At 42.2% G+C, this 21,232-nt stretch overlaps 1 long non-coding RNA gene across 1 annotated transcript; it reads left to right on the plus strand.

Moving 5' to 3' along the window:
- Positions 1-2,579: 2,579 nt before the first annotated feature.
- LOC130391312 (uncharacterized) lies at positions 2,580-4,147 on the plus strand. Its single transcript, XR_008896879.1, has 4 exons — positions 2,580-2,666; positions 3,282-3,404; positions 3,538-3,606; positions 3,908-4,147. It is a non-coding gene; the product is annotated as an uncharacterized LOC130391312 (long non-coding RNA).
- Positions 4,148-21,232: the final 17,085 nt, after the last annotated feature.

Consider the following 21,232-nt stretch of genomic DNA (forward strand, 5'->3'; position numbering starts at 1 on the left):
CTGGCGACGGGCTCCCGCTTGGTCGGTGTGGCCGTCGCCTGCTGTGGAGCATTCCTCTGGCTACGAGTTGCAGGCCTATCTCCTGCCGTGCTGCAATCGGGTGCTTTCTCCTCATCTTTGAGGTCAGGGTAGAGATTGTCCGATGATGCAGCTTCAGGGGCGTCATACGGGGGAGGAGAAGGGGGATTCGCACGCGGTCCGCCGGTGCAGTCCAGGTCCGGGTCTATATCTCGGGTGACATTGAGATTAAAAATCCCTACACTCTCTACGCTCTCTGTCCCTGGCTGATTTTTTTTCCTATCCTGGCCCTCTCTTTCCCACAAATAAAACGCACACCAACATAGTTTGGAACTTTTCTTTTTCATTTCTGATTCCAACAATCGTCTCTCTAACTCCTGTAATCGTTTTAAGCTAAAACTCCCCATTTCAGGAAAGCCCAGTTTGCACCAATATTTTAAACCCTCCAGAGCCGCTTCACCATGCTTCTCCAACATCACCTTCGCAGGTCCCGTTATCTCCGTTTTTCCAGATTTGTTCCCCATATTTTAGATCCTTTTACACTAGTTATTATTTTACAAATTATCTAATATCGCCGAAACCTCCTTGTTACTACACACATATACATATATTTATTAATGAATACCTATTATTATTATTTATATATATATGTGACCCCAACAGCGCATAACGGGTTTCCCTTTACCGTTTTGACAGACCCTCCTGCCCTTTCTGTTACATATATAACATATAGTTCATATATTGACGGAACTTCACCGGAGTTGCTTTACCGTATGTTCCTATAACAAAGTTCGAACGTGGCCGATTTGTTCGAATATACGTTTTCAAAACAGTATATACCGTTTTAGTAACGGATTTTTTTGTAGCTTAAAGGTATTTTCAAGCTACAGAAGTATTGAGATCTCACCTGCTCGAATTCTTTTGTTTCCTTCTGGATACCGTACTGAAGAAGCCTTAGTTTATCCCCCACAGGCACTCTCTCCTCGACCCCATTAGTCTGGTTACAGTCACCTGGAGGCGGGGTAGAGCTTTGGGACCGACTCGGACCTGTTTTGGAGCGATATTTCGTGGAATCTTCAGGTTAGATATCCCGGACGAGCCCCCAAATTGTCGTGGCAATTTCTCTATTAGATATTGCGTCTGAGACAGATGAGATCTTTAGATGCAAAAAAGCACACAATACTTGTAGGCAATTGCTGGTCGCATATATTTGTATTAAAAGTATGAACAAAGATACATCACAACATGCATCAACAAACAACATAACAGGCATACATTACAATAATCTGAGGCCCCAGATGGGAGCTTCTCTTTGCGTGTTACTTCATTCTCTGAAGGTACGCTGGGGAGAAGTCCACCGAGTGTCTGAATCGATGAGTTCTTATTCCACTGGGAGTTGGGCTCTGGAGGAGGTGTGTCCCCCAAAAAGCCTTTGTGTACCAGATGGTTATCTTTACAACTGCAGCTGTGGGGAATGCCATTGGAGGGGGTAGCGGCCGTGTCATCTAAAACCCCTGGCTTGGTTGACGCTAGCCAGGGGGTAGAGGAGCAGGCCCATACATCAAAGGATTGCATGGAGGGTCATTTACAAGACACGAAAACACAGGAACAGGCAGGCAATAAAAATGTATCACTCAACCCTTGACGGTTTACACTTTAAATGACCCGCATGGAGTAGAACGTAGGCCCTATATTAAATTACACAGAATAACAACAAACCTTAAATTCATACATAGACCAAAACAATACAACATGTAGATTTTCCATCACACCCGTGATTGCAATCCACTTCGCCACGCTCCGTGTGTTGCGATATTCAAATGACATTTCAATCCACAAAATGAACGCTTTGCAAAATATTTGGCAAAACGGAATCCAAAACGTTTTCCAAAACGGAATCCAAAACGTTTTCCAAATGCAAAGTGGCAAACGTTTAAGCCAATCAGCGTCTGGGCGGGAACTACGTCACTTGCTCGTAATTTCCTTGTACACATTCGTGTGTGTCTTGTATTGATTGAACATTGTTTGTTATATTGAACATGTGTTGTTTGGTTTCTTCAATTACACCTCTAGTCAAGCAAACCAATATTTTATTATAAACCTTATTATTTTATTTGCTTAATGGCATATTCATAAATGTAAATACTCGAATCAGAAACCGCTTTTTGTTGTGTTTGAGAATGAAACCAGGCAATAGGAATGGGACAGCTATTAAAACACTTAGTGTGTGTGCTCTTTATAATATTTATATTTAATTTAATGCTGCATTTTGTATTTTTTGTGTCTGTATTTTGTATGTCTGCCATTTCTGTACCCCCTGGCTGTTGTTGTATTGCTAATTGTCAATAAAATGTATTTAAAAAAAAAACGTTTGTATGTGTCAGGTCAATGGGGGATTATCACGCTGATACGTATTACTTCCGCTTTTGGTGTTCGTTGTGCACTGTGACATCCGGTGAATAACTCATCACTCGGGCGAACCGATGATGGAGGACCGGCAGTTCACATTCACTACATCCCTGATAAATGCACCCAAAATCACGTTTTCTGACGTTCACAGACTCACAGAACAACATTCCATTACAGCCCGCTCCAAACTGGACAAGGATACAGTTTATTTTTCGAGAAATATATCTACGACTACGAAGGTGAGTGTCTAGCTAACGCTAGGTAGGTTGGCATGTTAACGTCAGTTTGGCGTCAGCTCAGACATTTCATTTTATTTTTCTGATGTTAGCGTTTGTCAGTGTCAACTACCTAACGGCAACATACAAGTGTCCCTTTGCTAGAATGAACAATCCACAGTACATGCATTAATTATGTTTTTTTCTACCAGTGTCCAACATCATTGATAGGGAGGTGGCTGTCAGGTCTAGGTGTTACAGGTCGATGAAGAAGCGAGAACAGTCCCACTATTTGAAGGTTATTTTAGGAAGCTAAGGAATAATGGCAAGAAGTTTAACCCCTTACACTCTTACCGGTTTACATCAAGTCAGTCAACAGCCATGTGCAAAAAAATTGCTATACCTTTGTGACATATGTACAGTATGCAAATATCAATATCATGATAATGTAACTTTGCATTTAAATTCTTTAATATCCTGTTTGTCCAACATGTTAATGGTGTAAGGGTTTAACTACTCTACTGCGGTTGCAGATTTCCTAGAATTTTTGGTTCATTGCAATGCTCTTCCTTACATTTCTATATAATTTGCAACAATCAGTTTATTTTAGTTTAACTTTATCAACTTAAATATTTGTAGATTGTTTTCCAAGCTGACGGCGCCAATCTTCAAGAAACCACATGCAGCTGTACAGCAGGCAAGGTTCTTTGCAACCATCTAGTGGCCTTGTTGTTCCAGAGTGCCCATTACAGCATGTTGCAGGTGAGGGCTGAGGTCTGGGATGATGTTCACATGGGCAGGTTGATTGGAGTGACACTGGTTCTAGAGGTCTGCCTTCGATTATTAACAAGCACATCCTCAATCCCGGTTTGCTCTTCTATCTCTTGTTCTGCAGGTGAGAGCTGTACCACCTCCTATGGCCTGCACAAGCTCTCTGCAAACATGGCATCGACCAAGGACTAAGGTAACATTGTAGCTGTGCGGAGCTGCACCGCATTGAATAGATTTCCAGGCTATTTTCAGCCGCGTCGTACCCCGCCCCGCGTGCCACGCTACGCTCTGCGAGCAGTGTGTTACAAACGTTACACACCTTTCGCAGAGTGAAGCGTGGCACGCGGGGCGGGGTACGACGCAGCCGCAGCTGTACGTCTGGCTACATTGGTTAACATGGGAGTGAATTGGAAGCGGCGCCGCTCCACGTGGCTTTATACTACTACAAGCAAGATACTATTACAATCATGGCTAATTGTTGATATCATTCCCAGGGGATCCATGCAGAGCCGGTTCCAGACTTGGTGGTTAGGAGACCAAAGCCATCCCCCAGGAGTGTATGCAAATCAACACTCTATCAAGCATACACAGGTGATGTTACTACTGTAACTAATATCATACTGTTGGCTGCTGTATAATACATAATTGTATCTTGCCACTTTAATACTCATAGATTATGTACCAAATATAACACTGCAGTGAGCTATTCTCCAGAAAGACTCTTGACATCAGAATTGAAAACCAAAACAAGAGATGTGTGGATAATTTCACACTAACAGTTTTTCATTTTATGTTTCAGGATCCCTCCCTGACCCGCAAGTCTTGTCTCTTGGGGAAAGACTGAAAAAAATCATGCCGCAACCACTGATATCCTCAGTGCTACATGGCTTGTCTGAAGTCTCCATGGTCGACTCCAGCTTCGGACCTGTGCCGCGGGGTTCACCCCTGTCCTACCAGTGTCCTCCTGTGGTCAAACTCAGAAATGATGTTCAACATCCAGATGCACCAACATTCCCTAAACTGCCTTTAGAGGGGTCAACGTGTCCCACTACTTTTCCTAAATTTGCCTCAAACTCCCAACAGTTTCTCCATTTGGACAGCTTAACTGTGACACATGAGATGGCAGCTGAGAGAGAGGAGCAGACACGTGAGCAGAGTGCCCATTATGGCAAGCTTTACGCAAGCCTAGAGTGACAGCTAGTAGGTTCTATGAGGTTAGCCATGTGAAAGGACCGTCTTCTGGTCAGACCCTGGCAGGGCGGATACTTAAGGGTGTACGCCAAACACCCGCAATGAAAAGGGGCCTTGATCGCGAGCCGCAGGTGCTGGAACAATATTCAAAACATTGCAATGTAAATGTCTTGCGCTGTGGATTTGTCATCCATCCCGATGCTCCTCACCTCGGGGCTAGCCCCGATGCGAGAGTATATGACCCAAGTGCCGCGTTCCGTGTTTTGGGCTGGCTGAAGTTAAATGCCCAGACATCTCTAACATTTCTGAGGCAGGACATGTTAAAATCGTGAATGGTCAGGCAAAACTGAAAAAGAATCATAAATACCACTGGCAGGTTCAAGGTCAATTGACAATAACTGGATTGAGTTGGTGCGATTTTATAACAGACACTGAGGGAGACTTCACAGTCGAAAGAGTCTGGAGGGATGATGAAATTATCAAAGAAATGAAAAATAAGGTAGACTTGTACTTCTTTGGTACATATATGAATGTGTATTTTCAGCAGAAAGTGAAATTAACTGAAAGAATAAAATGATTTAATTCATTCCCTTTCTCTGAGTACATAATTTACTACATTACATATTAACATTTTGAATACTTTCTGGATAGACTGACTGGACTTTAAAATTGATTATAGATGCAAGACTTCTCATTCAATTATATACATGTCATTCAAAATATATACAATGTTTTCAGCATACAGAATTACAGCTCCGGAAAAAATGAAGGGACCACTCCAAATGTTCAGTGTCTCTCGTTTTAATATTTACAGATATGTTTGAGTAAACACTATTCTACAGGGATGTAGCCTTTTAAATCAAGGGGTCCCTGGAAGTTGGTCATCACGCAGCAGACCGTCCACAGCTGGTTGACTGTCCCAGACAAGGTGAGAGGGACAGTGCGATCCCAGATGCGGTACTCCTTGACTCGGCGTATTGCTCTTTCCACAAGGATTCGAAGTCGGGCGATTGCTTGCGTTTTTAGAGCATCCTCTTCGGTGAACTGCGCTGTGGTTAGAGATAAGTTAATTAGTATTATTTCACATTTGGGTCAGTTTTAAATTGAAATGTTCATTCCTTTCATGCCTACCTGTCATCTTGAAGGGTGGTATAATCAGCTTTGCCCCACGGTCAGCTAGCAGCTTCTCAATGGTGAAACCCTTGTCTGCCATGCAGCCATCTCCTGGCTCCAGCAAATCCAGCAGTCCACAACGTTCGGTCAGCTCTCGGTCAGAGATGGAGCCGGTGAAGAGACTCGACACAAAAGTCACAGCACTACACGGGGCAATCCCAATCAAGGCTTTAAAGGTTGTCGTGTTTTTGTAAGAGGAGAAAACCTCAGACTGGAGAGTGAGGGATGACGGATTCTGACATTGCACCTCGGTGCAGTCGATGATTACCCGAACATCGGGACTGTACTGCACAAATTTGCGCGGCATGGTGTTCTTTACTTGCTGTTTGCTCATCCAGATGGGGAGGGAGCCAAGGAGCAGGTAAAGGTAGTTGGCCCATGTTATAACTACACGGGAGACAGTGGACACACTGACCTGAAACATGTCAGCCAGTACCTTCTCTTGCAGGCCTGAAGCAACCCGGCAGCAGAAGAGAAAAAAATCATCATACAGTTGCAGTCTACGCGTTGGACTGGGAGAAATAGGTTAAAAGCTTTGTTGGTTCTTCTGAGCTTTCGAACAATAAACTAACATGGAGGCAGATGGTCGAATAGCCTCCCAGAAGTGACAAAAAACCTCTCGTGATGTGAATCTTGTGTAAAATAAAATGTCCTTGTCTGAGACACAAAATGTGTGAAAGGGCACATGACCCACTTTCAGCTGTGACAGCCAGTGGCAGCTGGTCGTTTTTAAAGTGAGGGAGGAAGGACTGCGCGCTTGGTTGCCATTGGCCTGCTTGCAATGTTGGTGTATGGTGGCATAAGAATGTGAGACTCAAGTTGTTTCAGGGTGTTTTGGTGAACTACAAAATAGCAGGGAGGGAGTTATGTGAATAAAATGTATACAAAGCCACCAGTGGCAACACCGTAATTTGAGAAGGAAAGGATGCAAAGCATATTAGTCAAATCAGGCCTACTATTGATTTGTAAAAGTAAATAAAAAAATCTGGGCCTATCATTGGGCCTATTTTTGCCCTCACTGACTGAAGTTATTTAGCTATGTTTATTTTCAGTTACAATTGTTTTAAGAAAAGACTCATGAACTAAAGTGATGCCATTTAAAATGCATCATGCTCTGAATCATTCACTAACACCCTTTCCACAATATCAAACAGAGCGGTCAGAGTAACAAACTAGTAAAAGAACAACAAGAACATTATTTCAAAACTATTTACATGGGCTGTAAGCCTAACTATTCAGATTGAGGGACTTCATTTATAGATCAGGTCAATCCTCCTTGCTGTTTGCGTTGCGAAGACAACATCAGTGAAACCATGAACAGCCCACGTTGGAGATTTGCTATTATTCATAAGCAAACAAGTCGATTGCTTGTAATGCTACCAGTAAGCCATGCGTACCTAGCAAACCATGTAGCACTCACAACACTGACGTTGCCATTACTTCTGGTGACCTTGATTTTGGGAAGTGGTCTACCTCTTTCTTTGGTCGCTAACTTAGCACTGTAACTGAATGAATGGAATGATTTTTGTAATAAGACGTTAACAATGTCCTCCGTTTCCAATGTTTCCATTGTGCATTTAGGATCTCGCTATCGCAGATTTCACTTGCTCTGCGTCTCGACTGAGCACCGCGGCAATGCAGACCGGGTTTGTTATCGATAGCGTTGCCAGATTGGGCAGATTTCCCGCCCAAAGATAATTGTCCCAGCCTAACATGGTTAAAAGTAGCCCAATTGGGTGGGAAATCTGACCAATCTGGCAACACTGCTCAACGTCCAGGGATCCTGCTTATTGGTTCATAGCGCAGACGGATAGATTTTTGCGCGAATCAGACCCCTTAAGGTCCCACCCACTCAGAGGAGGATTTTCCTCCTCTCTCCCATTGAAACCCATGTTATCCACCGGCCGCCAGTACTTTCGGGGAAATGAATGGGAGTCAACGGAGGCGAACGGAGGACGTTCCTCCCTGAAGTAATTGTCAATAGGCAATAGGGGGTGCTAATGTCCCTTTACCCAGGGAAACGAACATTATATATTCAAAGGCAATAAAGTAGTCATATTTAAGGGCATTAATTCATTACAATAGTCTGGGCAATCTACATTTTTTATTCTCAACAATGTTAGGGAGGATATTCCTCCCTCTCCACAATGGAGAAGCCTCCACTGGTGACAGCTCTCTTGTCAGCTCCTCTACTGTTTTCTCTAATTGCTGTATGCGTGCAGCAGCAGCATCCAGCGCACCTGTATGAGATGAGAAAAAAAATTAACACATCTGACCCAGATTTTGACTGTGACTTGCATATTGGAAGTAGTTTGGACCTCTAAAGAAATTGCTTTTTATAGCTCAATATTGCTTTTAAAATTTACTTTTTATAGCTCAATATTCACCTTTACAATTAAGTAAGATATAAAATGCAACATTTGCACTTGTAATGAAGCTTTTCACATTGTGGTATTGGTCAAATGCTGGGACATCAATAAGACTAAACATTTTGTGCAGAGTTCTGAAAAGTTGACCTGCCTCCTCGGCAGTGGAGGCTTCTCCATTGAGGAGAGGGAGGAAGGTCCTCCCTAACATTGTTGAGAATAAAAAATGTAGATGCCCAGACTATTGTAATGAATTAATGCCCTTAAATATGACTACTTTATTGCCTTTGAATATATAATTTTCGTTTCCCTGGGTAAAGGGACATTAGCACCCCCTATCGCCTATTGACAATTACTTCACCTCCGTCATTCTCCGTTGACTCCCATTCATTTCCCCGAAAGTACTGGCGGCCGGTGGATAACATGGGTTTCAATGGGAGAGAGGAGGAAAGTCCTCCTCTGAGTGGGTGGGACCTTAAGGGGTCTGATTCGCGCAAAAATCTATCCGTCTGCGCTATGAACCAATAAGCAGGATCCCTGGATGTTGAGCAGTGTTGCCAGATTGGTCAGATTTCCCACCCAATTGGGCTACTTTTAACCATGTTAGGCTGGAAGAATTATCATTCGGCGGGAAATCTGCCCAATCTGGCAACGCTGTCGATAACAAACCCGGTCTGCATTGCCGCGGTGCTCAGTCAGAGATGCAGAGCAAGTGAAATCTGCGATAGCGAGATCCTAAATGCACAATGGAAACATTGGAAACGGAGGACATTCTTAACGTCCTATTAAAAAAAGCATTCCATTACAGTGCTAAGTTAGCGACCAAAGAAAGAGGTAGACCACTTCCCAAAATCAAGGTGACAGAAGTAATGGCAACGTCAGTGTTGTGAGTGCTACATGGTTTGCTAGGTACGCATGGCTTACTGGTAGCATTACAAGCAATCGACTTTATTGCTGGCCCTGTTTGCTTATGAATAATAGCAAATCTCCAACGTGGGCTGTTCATGGTTTCACTGATGTGGAAAATCTTGATAGGGCAACCAAACGCCACGACAAGTGTCAAGATCACGTTGGTGAGCACCAACGTGATCTTGACACCCGTCGAGATCTAGGCCCAATGATAGGCCCAGATTTTTAGGGGTCCTTTCTAATTGGCCAAAGGAATGTTCTTCAAACTATAAGGGAACCATCAAGGGGCAAACCCGAGTCTATATAGAAAATATGGCCAAGAATTATTAATGTGGGCGGGAGTTATTTGGCAAAGGAAAATTGTCTTTGGAAAATTTCGCCACAAGGGGGCGCAAATAAACGACGAAATAATATATCTCCTAACTGGCCAATGGAATGTTCTGAAAACGCGTTTTAGGCTATAACTCCCACACCGAAGCTCCCACAGTCAAAAACGTCATATCCACAGATTCACTGGAGTCAGCTGCATCTTTTGGCATACGCCGTTCCTCAATTTCGAACACATGCTTCGCGTTGTGCCGGCGAAATGCACACTTCTTGGACCCCTGCATAACTGCTTGCAGTTCTAGTTAGGGGTCCAAGCCAACAGGTTGGATCCCTATTGTTTTTGTAAGGATTTTTATTATTCCCAGCTAGAAGTGATACCACAGCCCAAACCGTAAATGGTGCACACACGCCAATTGCATGACTAGATCCAGGTACGTGAGGTGACGGCAGACGACCAAATCCAGACATGCCGGCCACTAGGTGGCGCTATACCAAGGAATACGCGTTTGGGGCTATAACTCCCACACCGAACCTCCCAGAGTCCAAAAACTTGTACACACAGATGCACTGGAGTCTGCTGCATCTTTTGGCCTAGGCCACGCCCATTTGCGTCTATGAATATTTTACGCTAAATCGCGAAAACCGCAAAACAGTTTTTTCGCTACTCCTCCCACATTTCTCGCCCGATCAACACCAAACTTTGCACACGACATCGTCAGACGCACACAAAAAATAAAATTCGAACACTTTTTTGATCCGACCTTCGACAACGAAACGGTAGCTCTTGGAATATTGGTATATTAGCTAAATTAGACGTGGAAAATGAAAAATCCAAAAAAATCCAAAATTAGACATCGGATCGAGTCCAAATTCTACACACATGTTGGTGCTATCCTTAATGACGTTCGATAAAAAAATTGGAAAATTTCGCCATTAGGGGGCGCAATAAACGAGGAAATTGTATATCTTCTACAAAATTTCGCCGCGAAAACGCTACACTGACTTCTCGCTACTCCTACCACAGTCAAATCCTTTGTATCCACAGGTTCAGGGTAGCGTTTTGAACACATGCTCCGCGTTGTGCCGGCGAAATGCACATTTCTTGTCGCGTTGTGCCGGCGAAATGCACACTTCTTGTTATTCTTACCTCCCTAAAAGTGGGCCCACAGCCCAAACCGTAAATGGTGCCGACACGCCAATTGCATGACTAGATCCAGGTCTCTTCGGACTACGCAGACGACAAAATCCAGACACGTCGGTCACTAGGTGGCGCTATACCAAGGAATACGCGTTTGGGGCTATAACTCCCACACCGAACCTCCCACAGTCAAAACCTTTGTATCCACAGATTCACTGGAGTCAGCTGCATCTTTTGGCATACGCCGTGCCCATTTGTTTTGAACACATGCTTCGTGTTGTGCCGGCGAAATGCACATTTCTTGGACCCCTGCATAACTGCTTGCAGTTCTAGTTATACTACCTCCCCCCGAAAGTGGAACCACAGCCCAAACCGTAAATGGTGCACACGCGCCAATTACATGACTAGATCCAGAATCGGCACCGCTAATCAGATAACAAAATCCAGACACGCCGGTCCCTAGGTGGCGCTATACCAAGGAATACGCGTTTGGGGCTATAACTCCCACACCGAACCTCCCACAGTCCAAAAAAGTGTACACACAGATGCACTGGAGACTGCTGCATCTTTTGGCCTAGGCCACGCCCATTTGCGTCTATGAATATTTTTCGCTAAATCGCGAAAACCGCAAAACAGTTTTTTCGCTACTCCTCCCACATTTCTTGCCCGATCAACACCAAACTTTGCACACGACATCGTCAGACGCACACAAAAAATTAAATTCGAACACTTTTTTGATCCGACCTTCGACGACGAAACGGTAGCGTTTGGAATATTGGTATATTAGCTAAATTAGACGTGGAAAATCAAAAATACAAAAAAATACAAAAGTAGACATCGGATCGAGTCCTAATTCTACACACATGTTGGTGCTAACCTTAATGTCGTTCGATAAAAAAATCGGAAAATTTCGCCATTAGGGGGCGCAATAAACGAGGAAATTGTATATCTTCTACAAAATTTCGCCGCGAAAACGCTACACTGACTTCTCGCTACTCCTACCACAGTCAAATCCTTTGCATCCACAGGTTCAGGGTAGCGTTTTGAACACATGCTTCGCGTTGTGCCGGCGAAATGCACATTTCTTGTCGCGTTGTGCCGGCGAAATGCACACTTCTTGGACCCCTGCATAACTGCTTGCAGTTCTAGTTTTATTTACTTTTACAAATCAATAGTAGGCCTGATTTGACTAATATGCTTTGCATCCTTTCCTTCTCAAATTACAGTGATGCCACTGGTGGCTTTGTATAAATTGTATTCACATAACTCCCTCCCTGCTATTTTGTAGTTCACCAAAACACCTTGAAACAACTTGAGTCTCACATTCTTATGCCACCATACACCAACAGTGCAAGCAGGCCAATGGCAACCAAGCGCGCAGTCCTTCCTCCCTCACTTTAAAAACCACCAGCCGCCACTGCTCCTCGGTATAACCTACCAAGAGCCCATTCTGTGATTAAACCATTGGTCAGGTAGGTGGTGTAAGAACAGTATGGGGTACTAGTAGGCCAATATTTCAGAACACTAACAAACCTGGTTTAGGAGCAGAACCGTAATCATGGTCTGTCAGCACCAGCGAAGCTGCAATCTCCTCCACCGGCTCTTCTTCACACGGCAGCGGTTGCTCCAGCGGAAGGGCTGGGTGAACGTCATTGCCTAAGCGAGATGATGCTCTTTTATATACGGACTCCCTTCTTGGCAGTCCCCAGTTTTTCCACTGGAAACGGGAGGGTACAGACCCGATTTTTTGGTTGCTACAGACCCGGTTGGTTGCTATCCTTATCGCTGTAGCGTTGGTGTAGTCTGAATCACTGAAGTGCCGGCTACAAACAAACGTGCTTCCTAGTTTTATTTTAAAGTTTGGCCCTTCATCCCGGCGAACCGCTTGGATCCACTTCTTCCTGAGACTAGTATCAGTCGGGAATCTATGAAAATTTAAGTATGGTTGGCGTTGTTTGTTTGATATACAAAGTGGAACAGAGCAGTGACATCTAGCTTTTGTTTCAGCCATTGTTGAACTGCGCCGGAAGTGTTCATGCACAACGAAGACAAATCCCGCCACCGGAACCAGGAAGCGTGATAATCCCCTATGGTCACCAATGGAGGAGATTATTGATACGCTCCGAAGTTTGGCCGATGATGCGGAGAACAATCGTGTTGAAGACACAGATGCAGTTGATAGAGGGCGTGTTCTGGGAGATAGGATAGACGACTTATCCTCACTGGTATGTTTTGACGCCAGTGTGGTAAACAGAGACCCACCGTGGAGATACCCTTGGAGGCAATAGGAAGTGACGTAATTCCCGCCCATACGCTGATTGGCTGATACGTTTGTCACTTTGCATATTGACTTTTTGAAAAACGTTTTGGATTCCGTTTTGGAAAACGTTTTGGATTCCGTTTTGCCAAATCTTTTGCAAAGCGTTCGTTTTGCGGATTGAAATGACATTTGAATATCGCAACACACGGAGCGTGGCGAAGTGGATTGCAATCACGGGGACGCTATAGCTTTTCAATTTGAATAAAGGAACTCAAAGAATTTGACAAAATGTTATTCTATTTTTATTGTTATAACTTTTGCAAATTTAATTGAGGATTGCATTGTCACTTTGCATAGGCCTATTAAAATACACTTAGAATAACGTATTTACAAATTACTTTCTAAAATTGCATAATGAATTGTCAATTGCATAATGTAATGACCTATTGAATTGCAAATTGCAAATTGCATTGCCATTTGAATTTTGCTACATATATGCTTCCATACCAGTTGTTCTGTGTGCATGTATTGTAATGTTCTTCTTGTCAATCAGTGTGTGGGCGAATCATTAGGTCAGCTGGGGGAGGGCCTTGGAAGAACACGAGGGTGGGGGCCAGGCCCCCAGGACAGGCATATACTTCCGCAATCCACCCGTGCTCAGAGGCCAAGCCTGGTATTGCAGCTGTTTTAGCTGGGAGTGGACGGGGGTCCGTCATTTCATGTGGCCCAGAAGTAGATATCGCCGTCCACTCCAATACAAGTGGGGAACAGGATTGTGTCTCCGCAAAAAATGTCTGGATATCAATCAAAGGCTCATAATTATCTTTCTACCCTGTTCTAAAAAAATGTAAGTTTTTTCTTTTCAAAACGCCTCCTCAAGCGTTTTATTAGCAGTTGATGTTGGGTGGGCAGCTGAAAGGAGCCGTACTGAAACAAACGGCTCCTTGCTATGGACCTATTTTGAAGTGCACGGCTCCATTAACTTCCGAATTAAATTAAATTCCGAATTAACTTCCATTAACTCCATTAACTTCCAAAGTCTGAGATTTGTCCTTTTACTTAACATGAATGGCGTTGAACACGGATATATAACACACATCATTGAAATAGCTGTAACAGGCACGGACGTATTGATTACCTGAATGATTATGGGAGACCTACGTAATTTTCATAATATTGTTAATTGTCTAATATTAACATTTCAGTTGCGTTGGTAGGTATTTCATTTTCATTTGCTTGTTTAGCTATGTATGACAGGGTTATGGTTAGCTATGTATGACAGTTGACAATGTTGGTGTATTACAATTCAATATTTGGGTAGGCTACTCCAACTTCGTTGCTGGTCGATATGTAAACATTTACTTTTATATAAATTATTGATTGCATTCTTCGTAAAATAGTTAGTTGGAAGGAATCTGTTTCTTAAGCAATAACATTGAACTGATTTTTTTAGGCCTACATACGTTTACTATGTTACTATGGTATTATATGGAGCAATCTTACATACCTATGAAGTTTTCCAGATCAATAAAGTTCTATATCTTTTTTATTTGAACTGCCTGTATGTCCTCTTGATTATAGTATTACAGTCTGTACCTTGGTTATCAGCTATCAATAATAACCGCTCTTAGATGGGTTGTAGATACTAAGTTTTATAACAAATAATTCAATACGTGAAGATTTGGTGATAGAGGTAAAGCATCTTCTTTTAAATATTATAAGCCTTGGTTTAGTTATTCAGTTCTGTTGGATTCCAGCCCACCATGGTATATATGGCAATGAAATTGCTGATAAATTAGATAAAAGATACTAACCTAATTAGAAGAATTTAACCTTAAGTATATATATATTTTTTTTTTATTTATTCATTTCTTTTGTTAGTTTGTTTTATTTTGTTTATTTTGTTTCGTTAGTTTGGTTTTTTCTTTGAATTTATTTGTATGATTTAAAGTATGATTTGCCAACCTCCTTGTCCTTGTCAACGTCCTTGTCACAAACTCCTGTGTAGTAGTCCAGTAGGTCGCGGTATATGGGGAAAAACTATGATCCGCCACTAAACTAGAAGAAGAAGAAGATCTCTGCATCCGGTACGTCACGGACTAGGTCACGTGTCCTGGCCGCAAATCGCTCCTGTATGTTACCATGCGCCACTGAGCAGTTTGCATAGGAATGAATGGGCGGCCATTTTCTATGGAAGCATATATGTAGCAAAATTCAAATGTCAATGCAATTTGGAATTCCATTATGCATTTGACAATGCATTATGCAATTTTATAATGTAATTTGTAAATACGTTATTCAAAGTGTATTTTAAAATGCAAAGTGACAATGCAATCCTCAATTAAATTTGCAAAAATTATTGTCTAGCATCTCCACAGACTTTGACTGTCTAGTTATAACTGGTGACTTCAATTTTCATACTGATGATTTGAATGACAAGTGTGCAAAAAAACTTTTTACCATTTTGGACACATTTGAACTGTCCCAACATGTGAAAGAGACTACTCATTGTAAGGGCCACACTCTAGACCTGGTTATCACAAAGGGCCTCAATGTTTTTGATCTCTCTGTGACTGATCCTTCCTTGTCTGACCACTTTTGTGTTTTCTTTAATATATCGTTTATTCCCGACATACAGACAAAATCAAATACTGTCAAAAAACGGTATATCAATGAAGAATCGTATGTACTTTTTAGAAAGGCCATCTCCTTACTACCGCCTCTCAACCCATGTTCTGCTGATGATCTTGTAGAAAATTTTGAAAATCATGGATGTCATTGCACCTTATAAGGTTAAAACGATTTCTGGAAAGCAAAAGGCACCCTGGAGAAAAGCTGCCTCTGTAACAGCACAGAAAAAAGAATGCAGGAAGGTTGAACGCATCTGGCGTAAAACAAAACTTCAAATTCACCATGATATCTACAAAGAGAGCCTCCGTGCCTACAATTCTGACTTAAAAAGTGCTAGAGAAACATTTTTCTCCAATATCATTAAATCCAATAATAATAATGCAAAAACCCTATTTGCAACTGTTGACAGACTGACCAACCCCCCAACACAAATTCCACCTGATCTCCATTCCACGCAGAAATGCAATGAGTTTGCAGCTTTTTATACTGATAAAATTGAAGGCATCAGACGCGCCATCAATATCTCCACTTCAAACAAAAATGTTGGACTACCACCCTGTTCAAGCAAAAGTAACGTGGCAGGGATGGCATGCTTTAATGTTATTGACTCTAAAACTCTTGTGGAAACTGTTGCACAACTAAAGCCATCCACCTGTTGCCTTGATTCTTTACCTACCAACCTCTTTAAGAATGTTTTTGACTGCCTAGCAATAGACATATTGCAGATAGTTAACAACTCTCTCCAGTCAGGCAACTTCCCAAAAGCCCTGAAAACTGCAGTTATTAAACCCCTTTTAAAAAAGCGGAGCCTAGATACCTCTATTATTAACAACTACAGACCAATATCAAATCTGCCCTTCATAAGTAAAATCATTGAGAAAGTTGTCCTCCAGCAACTTAATCACTTCCTGGCATCAACTGGTTGTTATGACACCTTCCAATCAGGATTTCAACCCCTGCACAGCACTGAGACCGCCCTCATTAAAGTTGTAAACGACATCCGTCTTAACACAGACTCTGGCAAAACCTCAATACTAATGCTACTAGACCTCAGTGCTGCATTCGACACTGTAGACCATACAATACTCTTGGACAGGTTAGAAAACTGGGTGGGGCTTTCAGGCACAGTCTTAAATTGGTTCAGATCCTACCTACAAAATAGGAACTACTTTGTTTCCATCGGCGACTTTGTATCAGAATCAACCAACGTGATGTGTGGAGTCCCACAAGGTTCGATCTTAGGACCCTCTTTATTCAACATCTACATGCTCCCACTAGGGCAAATCATGCATAATAACAATATTGACCATCATTGCTATGCTGATGACACGCAAATCTATGTATCGCTATCACCAAATGACTATCGGCCCATAGATCTGCTGTGCCAGTGCATTGAGCAAGTGAAAGACTGGATGTGCCGAAATTTCCTTCAGCTAAATGAGGATAAACAGAGATAATTGTATTTGGTGCTAAAACGGAAAGGCTTAAAGTAACCCAACACCTTCACTCTCTGTCCCTGAAAACCTCAATCAAAGCCAGAAACCTAGGGGTTATCATGGATTCTGATTTACATTTCGAAAGTCACATCAAATCAGTTACAAAATCTGCATATTATCACCTTAAAAATGTAGCAAGACTTAGAGGGCTCATGTCCACAGAAGACTTACAAAAACTTGTACATGCCTTTATCACTAGTAAGCTTGATTACTGCAATGGTCTCCTTACAGGTCTCCCAAAACAAACTCTAAGGAAGCTTCAGCTTGTTCAGAATGCTGCTGCTAGAGTATTAACAAAGACCAAAAAATTTGAACATATTACACCAATTCTTAAATCGTTACATTGGCTTCCTGTAGGTCAGAGAATTGATTTTAAAATCATGTTGCTAACCTATAAATCCCTACATGGTTTAGGCCCAAAATATTTAACTGATATGCTTCCACTACATAAGCCTTCTAGAACACTAAGATCTTCTGAGACCAATCTGTTAATTATCTCCCGAGTAAACACGAAACATGGGAAAGCAGGATTTAGTTACTATGCAACAAATAGCTGGAATAAACTCCCTGAGGATTTAAGACTTGCCCCAACTCTGAGCACCTTCAAAACAAGATTGAAGACTTTTATGTTTGCTTTAGCTTTCTGCTAAATCTTAAATACTTTAGCTTATTTTACTAAAATGCCTTTTTAACTCACTTTCAATTTTACTTACTAAAAAGCCTTTTTAACTTTCTATTTTACTCATTTCTTTGCATATGTTTTCTTTTCTTTTTTTAATGTATAACAATGTTTATATGTGAAGCACTTTGAGTCTGCCTTGTGTATGAAAAGTGCTATATAAATAAAGTTGCCTTGCCTTGCCTTGCCTAACAATACAAATAGAATAACATTTTGTCAAATTCTTTGAGTTCCTTTATACAAATTGAAAAGCTATAGCCTCCCCGTGATTGCAATCCACTTCGCCACGCTCCGTGTGTTGCGATATTCAAATGACATTTCAATCCGCAAAACGGAATCCAAAGAGGGAATCCAAAGAGGAATCCAAAAAGTCAATATGCAAAGTGGCAAACGTATCAGCCAATCAGCGTCTGGGCGGGAACTACGTCACTTGCTCGTAATTTCCTTGTTCACTTCTAGTTCGTATGTGTCAGGTCCATGGTCACCAATGGTGATTATTGATACGCTCCGAAGTTTGGCCGATGATGTGGAGAACAATCGTGTTGAAGACACAGATGCAGTAGATAGAGTGCGTGTTCTGGGAGATAGGATAGACGACTTATCCTCACTGGTACGTTTTGACGCCAGTGTGGTATACACAAAGATTTCCCAAGTGCTACAGGCACTGGGTGCAAAACATAGGGTCGGGAGACCCACCGTCTCCACCCACTCCTCACCTACAAAGCTCTCCACAACCTAGCCCCCAGTTACCTCTGGGACCTCTTCCAAGAATACACTCCCTCCCGCTCCCTCCGCTCAACCTCTGCTGGACTACTATGTATCCCCACATCACGACTCATTACAATGGGTGCCCGGTCATTCAGCTGTTCAGCACCCAGGCTCTGGAACTCCCTCCCCCCACACATAAAACAGTCTGACACAATAGAAAGTGACGTAGTTCCCGCTGGTGGCTGATACGTTTGCCACTTTGCATATTGACTTTTTGGATTCCTCTTTGGATTTCCTCTTTGGATTCCGTTTGGATTCCGTTTTGCGGATTGAAATGTCATTTGAATATCGCAACACACGGAGCGTGGCGAAGTGGATTGCAATCACGAGGACGCTATAGCTTTTCAATTTGAATAAAGGAACTCAAAGAATTTGACAAAATGTTATTGTATTTTTATTGTTATAACTTTTGCAAATTAATTGAGGATTGCATTGTCACTTTGCATTTTAAAATACACTTTGAATAACGTATTTACAAATTACATTATGAAATTGCATAATGCATTGTCAATTGCATAACGTAATTACTTATTGAATTGCAAATTGCAAATTGCATTGCCATTTGAATTTTGCTACATATATGCTTCCATAATTTTCCAGTCCGTGGTCCATCCTTTATTATGTCCATGGTGGGGGCCTGCACGTGAGTGAGACCGTGTTGGGGGTTGCCGGGGTAACCGGGGTTTGTTTTGGGTGGGATTTCTGCCGTTAGTTACGGGTTTCAGTGACCTGGTTTTGGTTCATTAAAAGTTCCTTCAATTACTAATGACTCGACATCGTTATGTCACCGGCGAGGTCATTACAATATGTTCAATAAAACGTAATCACGGACAAAATACGTTTTTTAGACAAACGTAATTGAGAATGCCGAATAGTTCTCTGGGAACGTAATTTTGATGAGAAAGGGTTGCTCTGTCAGTTGTCAAAAAAACGATTGTTTCTCTCAATCAAAACACAAAACAGGACAACGGATGCCCATAAACTTAACCCATACATGTTTTGTAATTAACAAGGACAAGTTGGTGTAGCCTGGCTCCGCCCGCCTAAGTATGGAGTTAGATTCATGCCAAAACCCCTCACACACGTAAAACGTGTTTTGCTCACGCAAAACGTGTTTTGCTCACGCATAACGATTCACACGCACACAAAACGTGTTTTACTCACGCAAAATGATTCACACACACGCTCAGTGTGGTTTGCAAATGCAAAACATCATTCACAAACTAAAGCATTTTGCTTCAGAAACAAATACAGTATGTTTTACACAAAGTACAAAAAAAAATCCTTCAAGTACACAAAACAATTCTACAAGTACGGAACACGAAAGCTGCGCGTGGATCGGAATGCATTTGCGCACGGATCGGATTGCATTTGTGTGAGGAACAGCAAGGCGGAAAATTAGTGCCAAAAGTCACGTGACAAATAAATGTCCTGTTATTCACACTACACAATAGCAGGTGGCGGTGTTGAGTCAGTTTAAGGACGCCAGGACGATCTTTTTTCTCCCCAAAATCTTTATTTGATGCCGGCCAAACGTGTGTGGATTCAACTCCATACTATGCGAATTGCCGCCCCTTTGTCACGGAATCGTACGACACGGAGAAAAGCTAGTTTGGGAGATTAAATTGAACAAAATGAGCGGCCAACAGGTGAGTCCAATGGAAGTGTCGCCACTCTGTTTTGGAATCAAATAAAGATTTTGGGGAGAAAAAAGATCGTCCTGGCGGCCTTAAACTGACTCAACACCGCCACCTGCTGTTGTGTAGTGTGAATAACAGGACATTTATTTGTCACGTGACTTTTGGCACTAATTTTCCGCCTTGCTGTTCCTCACACAAATGCCATCCGATCCGTGCGCAAATGCATTCCGATCCACGCGCAGCTTTCGTGTTCCGTACTTGTAGAATTGTTTTGTGTACTTGAAGGATTTTTTTTTGTACTTTTGTGTAAAACATACTGTATTTGTTCTGAAGCAAAATGCTTTAGTTTGTGAATGATGTTTTGCATTTGCAAACCACACTGAGCGTGTGTGTGAATCATTTTGCGTGAGTAAAACACGTTTTGTGTGCGTGTGAATCGTTATGCGTGAGCAAAACACGTTTTGCGTGTGTGAGGGGTTTTGGCATGAATCTAACTCCATACCTAAGTACTTCCGCTCAATTTGAATTTCCCTTCAGTACTAGGTCTGGACCTGCTGTATGTAATTTGGTTTTCTGGTGCCGCTGTCATGCCAAATTTGTACCGGCTGCCAAATTTGTACCGGGCGCGTCATCCATACGTATCCATTCCAAACCTGCCTGGCAACAGATGTTCGCGTCGTCCAAATATAAAGTAAAAACACTTGTTTTTACTTTATATTTGTATTGTATTTAATTGTTTAATTAAATTTAGCTAGTAAAGTGAGTGTTTAAAGCGGGTTTCAAAAAACATTCGCGCTCATGTTGCCAAAGACGAAATAACATAATACAGAAAACGGATCGCTAGATAACACTTGTTTTTACTTTATATTTGTATTGTATCTAATTGTTTAATCAAATTGAGCAAGTAAACTGAGTGTTTAAAGCAGGTCAAGGACGAAATAGCACAATACAGATAACGGATCGCTAGATAGAAGGTTTGCGAATGTCCGTGAACCTTTCACGTCGTTCGATGCGATCATCTGTTGCCAGGCAGGTTTGGAATGGATTACGTATGGATGACGCGCCCGGTACAAATTTGGCAGCTGGAACAAATTTGGCATGACACCGCCACAGCGGCCCCCAATCAGCGAACAGAGGGTGTGTCTGAGAACAATGACGATAAAGTCGTACACCAGTTTGAGTTGTTGTTGTAGGTCGGTAGCAGTGGAGGCTTCTCCATTGAGGAGAGGGAGGAAGATCCT

This window comes from Gadus chalcogrammus, chromosome 11 (genome assembly GCF_026213295.1).
Source record: "Gadus chalcogrammus isolate NIFS_2021 chromosome 11, NIFS_Gcha_1.0, whole genome shotgun sequence".
NCBI lineage: Eukaryota > Metazoa > Chordata > Actinopteri > Gadiformes > Gadidae > Gadus > Gadus chalcogrammus.